At 49.2% G+C, this 17,495-nt stretch overlaps 1 non-coding gene across 1 annotated transcript; it reads right to left on the reverse strand.

Moving 5' to 3' along the window:
* Positions 1-5,014: 5,014 nt before the first annotated feature.
* Trnas-aga (transfer RNA serine (anticodon AGA)) lies at positions 5,015-5,088 on the reverse strand. Its single transcript has one exon. It is a non-coding gene; the product is annotated as a tRNA-Ser (tRNA).
* Positions 5,089-17,495: the final 12,407 nt, after the last annotated feature.

The following is a 17,495-nucleotide window of genomic DNA, read 5'->3' on the forward strand; positions in this document are numbered from 1 at the left end:
TTTCTCGACTTATATTTTCGCTTATTTATCAATGAATCAACGAAACGTGGCAAGCACACGTCATTCGGCCCTATTAAATATTCCGAAAAAAGCCGAATAGCACTGGCAATGACGACTGCAACCTTGATATGTATCTTTACCGAGTCCCTCGTCCCGTATCTCTCTGTTCTGCTACATGCATTACGAGGCACTGGCTCCAGCAGTTCGGATATGCCAATTGCTAACCCCGACCTCCGACCACGTTCTACGTGGCGGCCTCTGGGAAAGAAGACGTTCTACGTCTCCCGCGGTAGTCGAGGGGCGGCGCTAGTTGACCGGCCTCAGAGCTCTTGTAAATATAAACCCCCGCTTTAAAGTCGAGAGAGAAGCCGCTGTGGGGATAGCGTAATGGCGAACGGACCGCACCGGTTATGAGGAGATGTGGGTTCGAGTCCCGCTCCCGGAAAAACGGCGGATGTTTTTTCGACTTATATTTTCGCTTATTTATCAATGAATCAAAGAAACGTGACAAGCACACGTCATTCGGCCCTATTAAATATTTCGAAAAAAGCCGAATAACACTGGCAATGACGACTGCAACCTTGATATGAGTCTTTACCGAGTCCCTCGTCCCGTATCTCTCTGTTCTGCTACATGCATTACGAGGCACTGGCTCCAGCAGTTCGGATATGCCAATTGCTAACCCCGACCTCCAACCACGTTCTACGTGGCGGCCGCTGGGAAAGAAGACGTTCTACGTCTCCCGCGGTAGTCGAGGGGCGGCGCTAGTTGACCGGCCTCAGAGCTCTTGTAAATATAAACCCCCGCTTTAAAGTCGAGAGAGAAGCCGCTGTGGAGATAGCGTAATGGCGAACGCACCGCACCGGTTATGCGGAGATGTCGGTTCGAGTCCCGCTCCCGGAAAAACGGCGGATTTTTTCTCGACTTATATTTTCGCTTATTTATCAATGAATCAAAGAAACGTGACAAGCACACGTCATTCGGCCCTATTAAATATTTCGAAAAAAGCCGAATAGCACTGGCAATGACGACTGCAACCTTGATATGTATCTTTACCGAGTCCCTCGTCCCGTATCTCTCTGTTCTATATATATATTTATATATATATATATATATTGTTGCGTCCAGGAGTGCTTTATTCGGGCAAAAGCCCACCGCGGCGGCTCAGTGGCTGGCTAAGGGGTTTCGCTACTGAGCACGAGGTAGCGGGTTCGATTCCCGGCCGTGGCGGCCCCTTTTCTGATGGACGCGAAAAGCAAAAACGCCCGTGTTTGCGAGATTTTAGCGCACGTAAAGATCCCCAGGTGGTTAAAATTAATCCGGAGCCCTCCACAACGGCGCGCCTCAATGCCTGCATTGCGTCTGCGCGTTAAACCCCACCATAAATCAATCATTTATTCGGGCAAATAATGCGCTGTCTCCGAAGGCTGGGGAAAGTCAAGCACCGTTGAGCACGACGCAATGAGAAATCCTTCATCGTTTCCAGAGAGCCCAGCTGCCGCATCCTCATTCTTTCCTTCAGCTGAGCGAATCCGCTTGGCCAAGCCAATGTTACAGAATTGGTTTCCACTTACACTTCCCCTGTCGCAGACGAAGCCCTCTGGGCGACTCACTGTGTGGTACGGGAATTGTAGCGTTCAAGACGCGCCACATGTACAACTTGGGTTGTCTTCGACTGTGGAGCTCCGGTGGTTAGGCGTGCAAGCACGTAATTAACTTCGCCAACACGTTTCACAACGACAAAGGCACCGCCGTAATGGGCGAGAAGTTTCTCGCATAGGCCACGTCGATGCTGTGGGGTCCAGAGCCAGACTACATCGCCTGTAGCGCAAGAGAGGTCTCGGTGACGACGGTCACATTGCTTTTTATAGCGGTCTTGGGGCGCTAACGTGCGTAGGCGCGCAAACCAACGGGCCTCCTCGGCAAGGGAAAGCGTCTTAGCTACTGAAAGCTTGTCGTATGCAGCAAAAGGGAACATGGTCTCCAGGCAGCTGCGAAGTTGGAGTGCGTGAAGATGAAAGGGCTGTATCCGGTGGCTTCATGCTTGGCGGTGTTTTAGGCGTACGTAAGAAAAGGCAAGATGTCCCAGTTTTTGTGGTCGGAGGCTACGTACATTGTGAGCATATTGGACAGTGTTCGGTTCGTTCGCTCGGGGAGACCATTCGTTTGAGGATGGTATAGGGTAGAGCTGCGGAACTCCACTGGACAGACGAGAAGGAGATCTTCAACGACGTCCGCTGTAAACTGACGGCCACGGTCACTTATGATGACGCGGGGAGGCCCATGACGAAGTATGTGGTGGAACAGGAACAAGGACAATCGCGCAGCAGAAGCAGATTGTAGCGTGGCGGTATCAGAGTAGCCAGAAAAGGTCCAGAAGGTATCAGAAAAGGTCCAAGTAAATCGATGCTGACCTTTTCGAAAGGGGTATTTGGTGGATTCAGAGGGTCGAGCCTTCCTGCGGGAGCGGCAGTGGGTAGTTTGTATGGCTTACATTGTATAGAAGTTTCAACATAATGTTCTTTAGTTTTGCGCATATTTGGCAAGTAAACACGTTGTTTGGCGAAGTGAAGTGTACGGGCGAATGCCATTTGTCCAGACGTAACATCGTCGCGCATGAAATTTAGAATGCTGTTGCACTGGCTTTGCGGCACCACAAGCAAAAGGCTGCAACCAAGTGCAGACTAGTTCTTTTTTGATAGTAGACCGTCGCGAACGCAGAAGCGGCTATCACGCTTGTCCGCATGGGCGCAAGTGAATAAGCCCTGCAGACTGTTGTTCCCGCGCTGTTCTATCTTGAAAGTGGAGAGATCGGGTAATGGTGTTGGCAAAAAAGCAATACAGTCGTCGAAACTGCCGTCATCACAGATCGTGGTTTCCAGTGGCAGGCGAGAAAGGCAGTCCGCGTCCGCATGCTTACGGCCGTTCTTGTACGACACGGTGACGGTATACTCTTGCAGACACAGTGCCCAACGTGCACGGCGGCCGCAAGGATCAAGAAGGTTGACGAACCAGCATAGCGACTGGTGATCAGTTACGATGGTAAACGGGTGTCTATAGAGGTAGGAGCGAAATCTCTGCATGGCGAAGATGACAGCGAGACACTCCTACTGTGTCACTGTAGTTTCTTTCTGACTTTCTCAGTGCCTGACTGGCGTAGGCAATACCATGTTCATTAAGACGATGGCGTTGAATATGCACGGCCCTTATTCCTACACCGCTGGTGTCGGTATGAACCTCTGTAAGAGAAAGGGGTCAATATGTTGAAGTATGGGCTGCGGCGACAAAAGGAGCTTGAGCTGGCGAAACGCGGCGTCAGATTTGGAAGTGCACGTAAATGCAACATTTTTCTGTAGAAGTCTTGTCAAAGGACAGGCTGTGTTTGCAAATCGAGGTATGAACAGCCGAAAAAAGGTGCAGAGGCCAAGAAACCAACGTAGCTCCTTGACAGACTACGGCTCTCCGAAATCACTGACTTCTTGGATTTTGTGTGGGTCTTCTCTGACACCATCCTTATCGGTGAATGTTTTTGTTTCTCCTTACAGAAGCGTTTGGCGATCTCCGAATCGGCACTTCTTTGAATTAAAGACTAAACCAGCCTTGGGCAAACAGTCCAAGAACAAACCAAGCGACTGTTGTGCTAACTGAAGGAATGCAAGACTCGCCTCGGCTTAAGTCTTGGAGTTCCATTGTCGCTACGCACCCAGCACCACTACCAAACTGTAACGTCCGGGCGGGATATATTCAGGAAAGAGCGATAAAAAATCGAGCTTCTTCTTTCTGTTTTCCAGAGAGCCGAGCCCACGCACCCTCTTTCTTTTCTTCAGCTGAGCCAATCCACTTGGCCAAGCCAATGTTACAGAATTGGTTTACCGTTACAATCAATATATATATATATATATACATATATATATATATATATATATATATATATATCTATATATATATGTGTTGTTATATATATATATATACACATATATAAGGACTGTTACTTGTTACGCGCCAGACGATGATGGTGGGCGCGAGGTGCTCGGTGTGCGCGAAAAAAAAGCACGATAAGTATTGCGTGGCGCACAGCGACAGCATATATATATATATATAGTCATGCAAATATTTCGCACAGACAAATACAAACGTCGGTGAAAGAAGAGGAGGAAAAAGCTACGAAGCAGACGACACAAGCGGGATGCTCCTCCAAGTTGATTGACACCAGCTACGGCGCCGAGCGCTCGCGACCACGGCACGAGTTCGCTCCGGCCACCAGACAATCAGAAGCGGCCAGCGACAGCGGCCGGCGGGCAGAAGCGAGCCAGAGAAGAACACCAAGGAAGACGAGAGGCTGTGAAGTGTGTAGTGTGACCGGGATGCGCGGCGGTCGGGCGAACGGACCCGTGCCGTGCCCCAGAGGTCCTCCAAAGGCGCAACGTCCAAGGCACCTTCTCCGCAAAGACGTCGGGTCGTCAGACATCGGTAGAGGGACGCGATGTCGCAAGAGAGCTGCGTCGGCTACTACGCGACGAGAGCTCGGAGTGCACCCTAGCCTTGCGGCCTAGACAGGCCACCTGGACCTTTGAACATCGAACCCTCCCGACTGCACCTCTGGGACGTGAGGTTGGGCAACTTCGTTCCGGCAGCGAACACATATCGTGGACATTTCATTACCGCGCTTTGTCGTCACCCCTCATTACTGGACTTTGACTATTCCCCGTTTTCTTTAACTCTTTACCGTGTTCTATACGGTTTTTTCATGGTTCCTCAGGGTTTATTAGTTCAACGCTGTTCTTTATTTTGTCTCTGTTTCTTGTGTGTATTTGTTTGGGTTTCGGGTTACATAAACAAAAAGTCTCGTTTCCACAGTTCGTTACATATTTCATTATTGTTCCCCCAACATGACAATATATAGAAATCAGGAATTGGCAGTAAATGAAACCTCGGGAAGCACAGGGGAAAATGTGGAAGGTCATCGAAACAGATGAAGAATTTTTCGAGTCAGAAAGAAATTGGTGAAAAAATGCCCGCTGGGTGGGGTCCGAACCCACGACCTCCAGAATTCTGGTCTGGTGCGATAACCACTACGCTACCGGCCGGCGGGGCTATTTCCCCACCACTTCCTTGGGTATTTATGCTAAGGTATTTTTGTTTCCTGCACTTGGGGGTGGTAGCCAGCGCCACTCAGACAACCCGGGGTGAAGGGGACCTTCTTTTTAACCCCCGGGCCGTGACTCCAGTGTCTACGACATGCCGAGAGTGGTCGACCAGCGTTGAACCCTCTTAAGCTACCTTTGGCACCAAGACTGCCAGAACATTGGCCATCGCTAAGCATGTAGCGAAATGAGGGGCTCGGTGAAATAAGACAGAAAATAAGGGTTAACAGTCAAGAAAACCTGGGAAAGCAAAGGGGGGGTTGTGGTGGGTCATAGAAACAGATGAAAACTTTTTGAGTCAGAAACAAAGTGGTGAAAAAATGCCCGCCGGGTGAGATCCGAACCCACGGCCTCCAGAGGTGCGATAACCACTACGCTACAGGCGGGGTGGTTTCCCCACTACTTTCTCGGGTATTTATGTTAAGTTATTTTTGTTTCCTGCACTTGGGGGTGGTAGCCAGCGAGTGACGCTGGCTACAAAATATTATAAAGAAGCCTGCACTTTTTGGCGCATTTTTGTTCCTTAGCGTTTTTTGCCCACTCGCTTGTCAAATGAAATAGGTGCAGGTGTGCATCAACATTATGACCACTTTTTTAATCACAGAACACACTGTATATTCCGCATTTTCAAAATGCCGATGCGTACAAATTTCCCAAGAAGCTGTGATGTCGCAGCAAATACTGCTGTCCTTGTGCCGAAAAATGCAAATTAAATATCGAAATTTAGTGCACACTGTAGAACCTTTTGTTGTCGCACATTTTTTCAGTACACCAACTACCTTTGACTTTTCAACACATTCCCATAGTAGCAACAACTCAACCTTAAGCTTTTTCTAAATGCCGCGCTTACGCCAGTTGACTTTTGCGTCACCTGTAAGCTGCTTGCTAAAAATATTGGAGGCGGTGGGAGAATGACCGCGAACAACCAAAGCTTACAACTAGAGAAACTTGGAATTAAAAACATCAAAGCTCACGTGATACCTTTCTTTATTTTCATTTTTGTCAACCGCTGCAGGTCATGTCTTAATTCTTTCTGGCAACATTATATATAAGCAGACCGAATGTACGGTGTCTTACTTTGCGTAATAATCTCTTTCAAGTCCTCCCACGTGACGGGCCGACCATGAATCCAGCCGTTACGACCTTCATGTTGGTTTGTCTCGTATCGGTCACAACGAGTACTTTGCTTTCAAAAAACAAACGTTCATTCTGCGGTAAGTGGGAATTTGTTATCACGTACACAAATTATTGGCTGTGACAGCAAATCTTTTTTGATAACCTTGTTGTTTTAAAAGGCATCGGGCTTTGGTATGCACAAAGTTTGCAGTAGCCAGCGCTCAGAAAAATTTACCTTCTTGCGATGATTTATGATCAGACATTTTGCAACCGCAGATACGTTATTGCTTAATATTGAAAGTGTATACTAAATAAACGGATCTATTTTTGCTCTTCTATCGTTAGCTTTATATCCGCGAAAAGACTATACAGCAGAGTGGCGTATAAAACACACGACAGACTAGGCGAACATTTTGTGTAACAATTGTGTTCCACAATGCAGCCGACCAAGAGCGGTGCTATAACATTCTCGTAAGTAAAACATTGTGTGGGGTACTTCTCAAAGCCTGCTCATTGCCGACCAGCGTCTGCCATCATGCGGGCGTGGCCCCTTCTCCATCGTCATGTGTGTATTCTCGGAAGTCTCTCGCTTATACAGCAGTATGCCCTTCCCAGCACAGACCTTCAACACAAAACGTTGAAGTGCAGAGCACTTTCTTGGTAGGGTGCCTCGATGCGCTCCCGCTCCGCTGACGTTGGCGCCATTCTCTGAAGGGGTCGCCGCCGCCAAGACCGGTTCTCAGGAGGCGCGCCGCCATTTTCTTGCATCCCGCCCCCGCCCACTTCCGCGCTAGGCGCGCGAAAAGCGGCGCTCTTCACAAAGTCTCTTTTCAGAATGACTGGGTGCTGCGTTCCCTAGTGTTCTAACAGCGCTACAAATGTCTGGAGGATGTATTCGTTTCCTAGAGACCCAAAAAGGCGGCTTCTGTGGACGGTGAAGATCAAGCGGGACAAGTGGCAGCCGACGAACCACTCCTGCATATGCAGTGTAAGTACCCGGCTTCTCAGCAATGCCAAATCCATTTGGGGCTATTATCAGCTTCTATGTGTGGTGGTTTCTAGATACCAGACGTACGGTTTTATGTGTTTAAGTTGGAGGTTTCATAATGCTTTTGCGGCCTTTTCACATTTGATTGATGCAAACGGACGTGGCCTCTTAAAGCGGGGGGCCAATGTGAAACGTATGGCGCTTTGTATCTTCAGTCATTTCACTTTGTATCACGAAATAAGGCGATCCTTATAAGAAGGTGTGCGAACTTTCTTATTCCCGAAGCGTCATCCCGGCGCATCACGCTTACTTCACCAAAAGCCCATTTTTGGGAGTGTGAATGATATATCCCGAAACGTAAAACTGCATGCGACGCGTTATGCTCGTGTTTCTCCTCGTTGTCTCAATGTAAGGTCTGTTTTACATCTTGTTGTGCGGAAAAATTATGATATTTAGGACATTTATTCTCGCTTATCATGTCATAAAAGTAGCGCATGGAGGTGAAAAGTAATGTAAATTACACCTCTATTTTGTGAATCATGTTCGGGTGTGAGCCGATACGTGTGGATCCCAGTTTGTTCGATTTGCTTGATTTCACGTCATTTATTCTTATTTCTCGGGAGAAAAAGGCAATTTTATTGGCAATTTATCGTGCAGGCTCACTTTGAAGGATTCTGTTTTGAACAAAACCGGGCAGATGTATGGAAGAAGTTGAAGCCAAATGCTGTGCCAACGCCTTTCCCAATCAGAGGTAGGCATGTACCATTTGATTCACTGCGTACTTTCGTATAAGTGCGTAAATTACTTAACAGATCAGGGGTGGCCGCTGGGAAACGTTCCAGTGGCATTTGAGCCATCGGTCTGGCATGCTTCCCATATTTTCACTTTAACACATTACGCATGCATGTATGTAAGTTTGTATATGTATCGATGATACTTCTGCTCTTATCGGGAGCCACTTCCAGCTATTCAATTGTAATGTCGATCAGCCCACGCCAAAACCATAACCTCACGCATCCACTTAATCCATTTCCACTGGAAAAGGCACAATCGCTCGACCTGGGTAATTATTACAAGTGTAAATGCTGAGACACTTGCCATGCAGTGTTTCCGCTTTCTTCTTTGTCTTGATTTCCCGTTCCCTTGATTACCGCGCTTTCCCTGAACTTACTGCTTAATTTGATCATTGCTTTGCATATCTTTCTGCTCTTAGTTGCTATAAAGCAGCGAAAGCCACCCAGCGAACGAACGCAGCCTGACCCCACATCCAACAATGAAGAGGTGGACAACCCCACTGAAGAACCTCACGCATCAGAAACAGCGGAAATTCTCCCTGAGTCAACTCACATGGTATCACAAGAGACGTCATCGGAAAATCTCCAAATCAATAGCGCAGGGGTCAAAGCTTTGAATGCCAGAATTCCAAACTCGGCAAATGAAACTCTCACAAAAAATATAGTGAGACACAAAGGAATTGTGCTGAGTTGAAAAAGCAGTTGGCAGACCTAGAAAACACATACACCCTACTTCAAGAACATCCCAAATACTAACAACACAATTCAAAACCTCAAAAAGCAAGTTCGAAAACATCCGAGCGTTATCATCATTACCTGTTTTATAACTGCAGTGAAGTGTGTTTGTATCATTTTGTACATAATGTATTATGTGACATAGTGGGGTATGTTCTTAATCATTTGGTACATAGTGTATTTGTGCTTCAAGGTATTAAATTATTATTCCTACTTCCGTGTAAGCCTTTACGTTTAGATTGCATGCAGCCCAAGGACGGTGGTTCGACCCTCGGCATGGCAGCTGCTTTTCTGATGGAGACGAAAATACAAATCATCCGTGTGTTCAAGATTTCGGCGCATGTTAAAGATCCCTAGGTGGTCAAAATTAATCCGGAGCACTTCACTACGGCGCGCCTCGTCGCCTATGTATCGTAGGCGCGTTAAACCTCATCAATCAATCAATCATGTTTAGATCGCACAGTGCATGCACGACAAAGTTTGCCGCCAGGCAATGCTATGTAAATACCTCAAGTTTCAGTGACCGTAAGCGTGCCGGACATTCGTACTTGAATATGTAGCAGTTCCCGTTCTTCGTGTACTTTGCTACTTTCTGCTATCTTTACATGTAAACGCAACGACAGCAAGTTCACGGTGCCGGTTTGACAACGACGGCGAGAAGTTGGCTGCCGTGTCACCTATCGTAAAAAAAGGCATTCACCATACCTTCGCTAATAATCCCCAAATAAAAAAAAATCGTGCCAATCCACCGCGTGAATGTGGTTGGAAAGCAGAGCTGTAAACGGCACCCATAACGATTACCCATGCGACGTCACTTATATTCACTCACATCGCTCTACAAATAGTAAAACCAGAGAGAAGTGAAATGCACTTAACCACACCATTTATTACTTCAAAGAGATATTCTTGATAAGGTTAAATCAATGCATGATGCATGAACGGTGTTTTGTAGAGTTGTATTGGTGTAGCACAAGAGTGGAAACTTTTTTTATAAAATTAAAGTAAGCTCCAACCCGGTGTTAGACGATCTGAGTTCTCCGTCTCTGCGCCGCGGACGGAGGCGACGAGATTTGCGGCAGAGAAGAGAAGGAGGAGAAAGAAATACTTCTGTTCAGATTTCTGAACGGCCCAGAGTGCAGCCCTGGGGAGTGATTCCTTCTTCTGTGGGCAGTACGGGCGGCCTGTGTTCTTTCCACCCGCTGAAGCTGGGTAGGTAGAGAGGGCCTGGACAGCAGCATCTCCCATTGCTCTTGTTGGGTAGTTGACGGAAAGAGAGGAGGGTGCTCAGGGCTAAAGTCGCACACCCCGATTACGGGGCGGAGTGCTCCTACTTCTGAGCAAAATTTACATTCAGCGTCGTAGCGATTCGGATGCATTAAGTAAAGACGCGTAGGCTGTGGGAAGGAGCCCGGATTGTATGAGCCGTAGGGTAGTTTGTTGTTCTCTGGAAAGGTCAGGGTAAGGCGAAGGTACGGTCTGTCTCAGAAGGCGATAATGCTGGGTTATCTCCCTGAACATGACAAGTGGGTGACTGTCCTCGTGCCGCTCCATAGCACGGGAGGTAAAAGCGCAGGCTTGTTGGGTGGGCGTATTTGTTGCCCTCCATTGAAGCGTGAGGGGGTGTCCAGATGAGCTGAATGGAACCGTTTGGGTAGTGGGTTTTTATCACGCGAGTGCAGGTCAGAACACCCAACCCGATTGGTAATTCCAGTAGGCTTGCTGGGAATCGGTGACTACCCTCCGAACCCCTGGTTGAGTGAGAGGCAAAGTGATGGCTGCCTCTTCTGCTGCCGTCATTTCTCGGGTCCTAAACGAGGTACACGCAAGGAGGTTGGTTCTGGAGGTAGCCACGATGATGGCGTGTTGCTGCCCTCGATGTTTGGAGGCGTCTGTGTAGATAACTGCATGATCCCCACGGAGGGTGGTGTTTAGCGCTTGAGCCCGTGCTTTTCAGTGACCCTCGTCATGTGAGGGGTTCATATTTCTGAGCAAGGGGAGCGTCTTTGTTTTTAGTCGCCAAGAGTCTGGGAGAACGTCAAGCGGAGTAACATTCCGGGCTGCCCAGCCAATCTGGTGAAGCATTCGGTTACCCACCGCAGTTCTGAGTCGGACCATCTGGTTAGAAAGAGGGCCTTTTATCAGCTCTTACACCGTGTTGTGGAGCCCCGTGCTAAGCAGCCTCTATGTGGACGCATTCATGAGAAGACCAATAGCCTGCTCGACCGCCTTTGTAATAATTATATAAAGCATCTCTATGTCTTCCTCGTCGAGAAGAACACAGGGGGTTGACGTAAGTGACTCTCGAGAGGGCAAAAGCTTCAATTAATCGAAAGGTACCGGATTCCTTTAGCCTCGCTTCTTGGTGGCAACTCGCCTGATCATGTGTATGATTTGATTAATGCTGTTTTTGAGGCGCTGCGAGGAGACGTCACTCGGTGTTAGCCTGGAGATGTAGGCCCAGGATCCTGATGCTGCGGCTTGGAGTGATGGCCTGGCTATCAAGGAGTATTTGAATGTATTCCTTGGTTTGGCGTGAGGGCGGACGACAAGGAGCTGTGATTTTTTACGTGAACACTGGAGGCCACAGGCTTTAGCACATCGACGTACTAGAAGTGAGATGCCATGCATTGGTGCGCTTCCTTTATTTTTTGTAACTGTTAGCACATGAGCAAGGTGCGCACAGGGCCGCTAGACGGGCGTGAGTGGTCGCGTGACGCTTTCACGTGGCATTCAGCGAGAAAGCAGGGGGTAAACCCGTAGATGTGCTTGGTGAGTACACCACCTGCCTTCCCCGTCTTGTCTTCGCGTGGGCTCGTAGCTAAATCGGTGAGACAACGGGTTCTCGCTTTGTTAGGCTATTAGTTCCAGGTTCGATTCCCGGCGGTGCCAGTAAATTCTTTTATTTGTTCGCTGGAGTTTTCTTGTGACACCAACGGTCGCGAAAGAACCCTTGGGGGGTAGAGGTAAAAAGCTTTGCTTTAAAAAATCCTTCACCAAAACCTTACTCTTCTGTTCATCTACCCTATAAAAGGAATGAATATCGAAAGTAAAGCCAAATCAAGCCCACACTGTTAGCGAGACCAGCACTATCAAGGCGCGTCACGAAGCACACGCGTGCCCCGCGTCCAGCGGGGGCAAGAAAATGGCGGTCGCGCTAGCAGACGACGCGGTTGTCCTCACCCTCAGCGGAGCGGCTGCGCATCGAGGCACCCTATTTCTTGGCTCGCCTATCTCGTCTAAGCTCGCTAACGGAAGATAGGACACCCGGGATCAACCGGCTAAGCGAGATAACAGACCCAAGTAGAGCCTTTTGTACCGGCGTCAGGGAGTCACGCTGAGGTCTCGAAAACCACGCAGTTTAAACGTACATAACCTCCCAGTTTTTTAGCGCAATCATAATCTCCCCGTTATTTAGCGCAAAAAAACTGCAAACACATTTCAGGCAATATCTGTTTTTATTACCGGCAGACCCCGCGTTCATTTAGTTCAGAACGCTCGCTGGGTTGGTTTTACGATAGTAAGCGAGAAAGGCCGCCGCGCAAGAATAAAATGGCAAGTTCGAAATTACGTAAAAAGGGTCCAGCCGCGCAAGAAAAAATTCTGTGTGCAAAATTCTGCAGAACGGCTCAAGCCGCGCAATAATAAAATGGCGCATTCGAAATAACGCAAAAAGGCTCAGACGCGCAAGAAAAAAATTACGTGTTCGAAATTACGCAAAACAGCTACAACATACAAAATTAAAGAAAGCGCAGAAAGAATAGAATTTTCGGTGGCGCAGTTTCCGGCAGGGGGCGCGCGAGCACTGTGAAGGAGGGAAATTTTTAATGTAATGGGTGGCAGCACTGAACGAATAACGGCGCTGCAGCCCATTATGGCGAAGAGTTACTCGGTACATCCGACAGCTGTCAAATTGAGTGGAACGGCTTTAATTTTTTGACACTTAGGGAGCTGCAAACATTGAAACCGATGCTCTAGCATTTGAAGCATAGATCATACCGGCTCGTTCATAAGGCTTTTGCAGCAGCATAGGTCTTTTCAGGCACAATGGCAGCCTTTCATTGTGCCTGAAGATTAAAGCGTATGACAGCTGCATCTTACCGATACTCACGTACAGGGCAGAAACTTGGAGTCTCACTTAGAGGGTTCACATTAAATGGAGGGTGACTCAGCGAGCAAAGGAACGGAAGATGATAGGTGTAACATTAAAGGGACAAGAGAGCAAAATGGGTTAGGGAACAAACGCGTTTCAAGTACATAGTAGTAGAAATTAAGAAGAAATGGACGTGGGCAGGGCGTGTAATGCGAAGGCAAGATAACCGTTGGTCATTTATGGTAACACAGTGGACCACTAGAGACGGCAAACGTGGTAGGGAGCAGCAGAAAGTTAGACGGACAGATGAGATCAAGAAGTTTGGAAGATAAATCGTCGATGTTAGCACAGGACCAGGATAATTGAAATTAATTGGAGAAGCATTTGCCCTGCAGTGGGCGTAGATAGGCTGGTGATGGTGGTGATGTTGAAGTCTTTTCAGGCAGCAGCAGCAGCAGCAGCAGCAGCAAAAGCAGTTCCGGCGGCGGCGTCAGGTGCTAGTAGCCACTCGATCGACGTGCCAGTTCCCCAACTCTGGATAGTATCTCCTATCCACAGATTCAGCGACCTTGTGCACGTGCCTCCCCAGATGTCCTGCTACTTGCAATGATTGCCGGAAGGACGATTGCGGCTGTGTGTACAAGAAGCTCGGATTGACGACGGCCTGATGGACGACGGACGTTTCTCTGATACTCGCATTGATTGCCGGAAGGACAACTGCGGCTACGCGGAGACGATGTTGGCATGGCCGACGGTCTTCTTCGCCAGGGACTGCATATTAGGAGGGCATCACACCTTGCACCACATAGCAGCACCAGCAGCAGGAGTTTCGGCACCGTCGTGAGCTGCTAGTAACCACCCGCTCGACGTGCAGGTTCCCAAACGCTGTATAGTATCTACCCCCATCAGCTTCAGCCACCTCGTGCACGTGCCTCTCCGAGATGCTCTGATACTCGCATTGATCGCCGGAAGGACGACTACGGCTGCGCGGAGATTTTTGGCCTGAATGTTCGAGATGCCCTGGTTGTCTCCGCAAGCTCCCGTTGGCGTAACCGACTCTATTTTACATTCAAGTACATGAACGCGTTTCGTCAATGAGTTCAAATCGGTCTTTAAATCCAAGTGGATTTGCAAGATCTTATTCACCGATTCAAGCACGCTTGCATTATTGGCCACAAGCCGTAGAACGGTTCCATGCACCATCTCCAACTTCTCTTCTTGCGCCTTAGTCATAGGACCGGGATTAGATTCAACATCGCCACTACGCAGGAGAAGGCGCCAAAGGTGCAGGGCAGTCAAACGTACCGGCTTCAAAAATTCAGGTGGCCACAGCACTGCTAAAAAGCAGACATCATTGTCACGGTAACAAGATTCATAGTAACTAACTTGAACAAACATGATCAATGAGCGCTGCGCCGAAAAAGCAGCGTCGTGGCCCAAGCTGCCGTCAAAATGTGCGCTCTTATCAACCGCCGGGTTTTTCGATGCTGTCCCATGTTGCCGGATGAAGGGAAGTGATGAATCCGAATGCGGCAGCACGGCGTACAGCACAACCATGGATGGGCCGCTGAAGCTCGGTGGTACCTCCTTTACACCAGTTTGGGGCAGGACAACCCTCTATAGCGGGTGAGAGCAGGCCAAATGAATAGAGCAGCACCTGAACAAACGTGATCAATAAGCGCTGCGCCGAAAAAGCAGTGCCGTGGCCCAAGCTGCCGTCGAAAAATGCGCTCTTATCAACCGCCGGTTTATCCCATGCTGTCCCGTGTTGCCGGATGAAGGGAAGTGATGAATCCGAATACGGCGGCGCGGCGGACAGCACATCCAAGGATGGGCCGCTGAAGCTCGGTGGTCTCTCATTTACAGCAGTTTGGGGCAGGACGACCCTCTCAAGTGTTGCGGGTGACAGCAGGCCAAAGGTATAGAGCAGCACCTGAACAAACATAATCAATGAGCAAACATGATCAATGAACAAACATGATCAATCGACCCTACTGTGCTTGGTGAACAGACTACATGTGTCGAGGGCGTGTCGCGCCGTGTTCTCCTGGACTGACCAACCACGCAGCGTGCCTAACCTCGTCCGCATCAAGACTTTTGCACGAACAAAAGTCTTCTCTTGGTATAGGACGTTCGGACGTAGGCCCCGAACGTTCGGACGTAGGCCCCCGTAGGCCCCGGACGTTCAGACGTAGGCCCCGGTGCCACCACTCGTACCACTCCACATGCATACAATGCCGTCCTTCGCGGAGACGAGCCCAAGCCGCCCTTGAAGCAACCGCAGCGCTGGTGAGACGTCACGTATACGCAGGCAGCGAACAATGACTGGCCGAACCTCCTTTCTTCCCCAACACGCCATCTCTTTTCTCCACCCAAACCGTGGAGGGTATAAGAAGGCGTTGAAACAAGCCCCCGGGGTCCAGTTTTCCACCGGACACCAAGCGTTTCCGCTGGAGGAAGCTGCCGTATGCGAAATCGGACAGGGCGCGCCTGAACTCCGGCCCGAGAACAAAGTGGGGAAGAATGCCGCTCCCTGCACCTTCCTTCATCACAGACCAGCGGGCCCGCAACTGCACTCCGTTAGCACCCGCACTGCCCAGTACGTGTTCACCGGATCGAGAGCTCAAGCCCGCAATCCAGCGGTGAGCGTGCGCCTCCCGTGCACCTAGGCGCGAGAGCGAAGGGCCTCGCCTCTACTGCCCGGAGCCTGCCACCTGCCTGACACGCTTCTACGTGACCAGGAGCCGGACGAGCGTTGACGCTACCCCGTTCCCGAGATGGGTGAAGGAGACCGCACCGTTTCAACCCTTGAACTTTTATCTTTTGATAAGCGTTCGTGTCTGGGTCTCTTTTCCTCTCAACTATGCGTAGAGCCACCCAAACATGAAACAGTGACCCAGCCTTTTAAGGGCTCCTCCAACTAGGTTCAGCTGTTTCACCCTTGGAAACACGCTCCTCTTCGTTGTCTTTCTTTCGACGCATGGCCAGGCTACAACGGTGACGTCCACCACTAGAGCCCGGCCGTGCCCGACGCTGCTGCGTTCGGGACAGCGCCCCCGCAAACCCCAGGTAACGGCTGGCCGAATCTCTGGTTTCACTCTTTCCAGAGCCAGGGGTGTGAATTCAAGTGACGTCGAATATGGAATTGTTCGGGGGGTCGTTCACAGCTTTGCTTTTTAACCACCTCATAGCGTGGGTTGGAGTCACTTTTTTTACTTTTGGTGAGAGTCCCGTGTTTTGCCGAGAAACGTAGTTCATTTGCATCTCTGGCATTCGTGCAGTGCTTATCAGAGCGGCCAATTTAGCACTGCTGTGGCGTACACGCTGATCCTTGCAGAGCAGGTGTTTTTAGGGAGGTCACAAATAGGTAGGATTTTATTCATGTTCTGAGGTGTCATAAATTTTTATTCGACGCATTCAGCAACAGCCTCACGACACATCAGATTATGGTCGACGAAATCCGAGAGCTGAAAACGGGTGGGTTTGGGTGGGGCTGTTTTCACTTCTTAGTCGCCGTGTGGGTTCGGTGAAGCTGAAGTTGAAATATATGTCTTGCACCCGTCTTTAAACCGCAGGAACATTTCCTTCGGCAGCACCCTTAGCAGTATTTCCTGTAGCATGCGGCAATACGTTTTCGAACTCGTACCAAGCGCCTTTAGGCTTTGTATATGAATAGGCTCTGTATATGGATAAATGTATATGGTATATGGATGGAAAACGCGTCAGTTGTGTTACGTGTGATGGTGACGACACCGGGGTCAAATCCAGGAACCCTAGCAGATGATCTTGCATGATGACATGGTCATTTCCGGAGCGCTTCTTCAGTGCAGAAAAACTACACAAATGAGATTTAGCGCAGCGAAAGACACGGATGGTGAAATGGACGGGACTTAATGGGAACCAACTTGTCAAGCAGTACGTCTTACTGTAGTACCTTATCTTTAGTACCTTCTTTAGTACCTTATCGGAATACTTGTAGGAGTCGTCGGAAGCTTAAACTCCCGGTATTGCCAATGCGGCTACTTCGGTCACGAGGCTTCTCCAGTAGTGAAACTTGTAGGACGTTTTGGTCTCGTGTTGAACAGCTGCTAAATCTGCGTCAACAATTGCTCCCACAATCTGTGGTTTTCGTCAATATTTGGGAGTTCTAGTTGGGGAAGCTTCCACTTTCTGCTTGGCAATGAGTGGACGTTCGCGTGACGTGGCATTCGAAAACGGAATTATTGCACGTCGAGACGTGGACTCGCGTTGCTGCTGAAAACGTTTGCGCGGTATTTTCCGGGGCCTAATGTCTTATTATCCAGTAAGTTGGCTGGCGTATCCTAAATGAGTGTCTTGTCCACTTTCCCCATCTCGCGATACAATGCGCCGATTCACTCGATCAGTACACTCACTGAAGCTTAGATCCGCCCTCGGTTTCATCGGACATGGTCCTCCAGTTTGCCTAGAAGGCCGTAAAAGTTGCACCCCTAGGCTGAGGCATCGTACGGAGTTGGAAAATCTCAACAAGATCGCAGGCTGTGTGTATTTTTCTTAACTTTCGCTGCTCCAAGCGTCGATGGGCTTGGCGGGGCCTATAATGCCCGTGATTGGGCACCGCGTGGTGGAAATCTTGGTCCTCCAACTCA

Source organism: Haemaphysalis longicornis, unplaced genomic scaffold, assembly GCF_048455015.1.
Source record: "Haemaphysalis longicornis isolate Haplotype H1 unplaced genomic scaffold, Haemaphysalis longicornis Haplotype H1 scaffold_103, whole genome shotgun sequence".
Lineage (NCBI taxonomy): Eukaryota > Metazoa > Arthropoda > Arachnida > Ixodida > Ixodidae > Haemaphysalis > Haemaphysalis longicornis.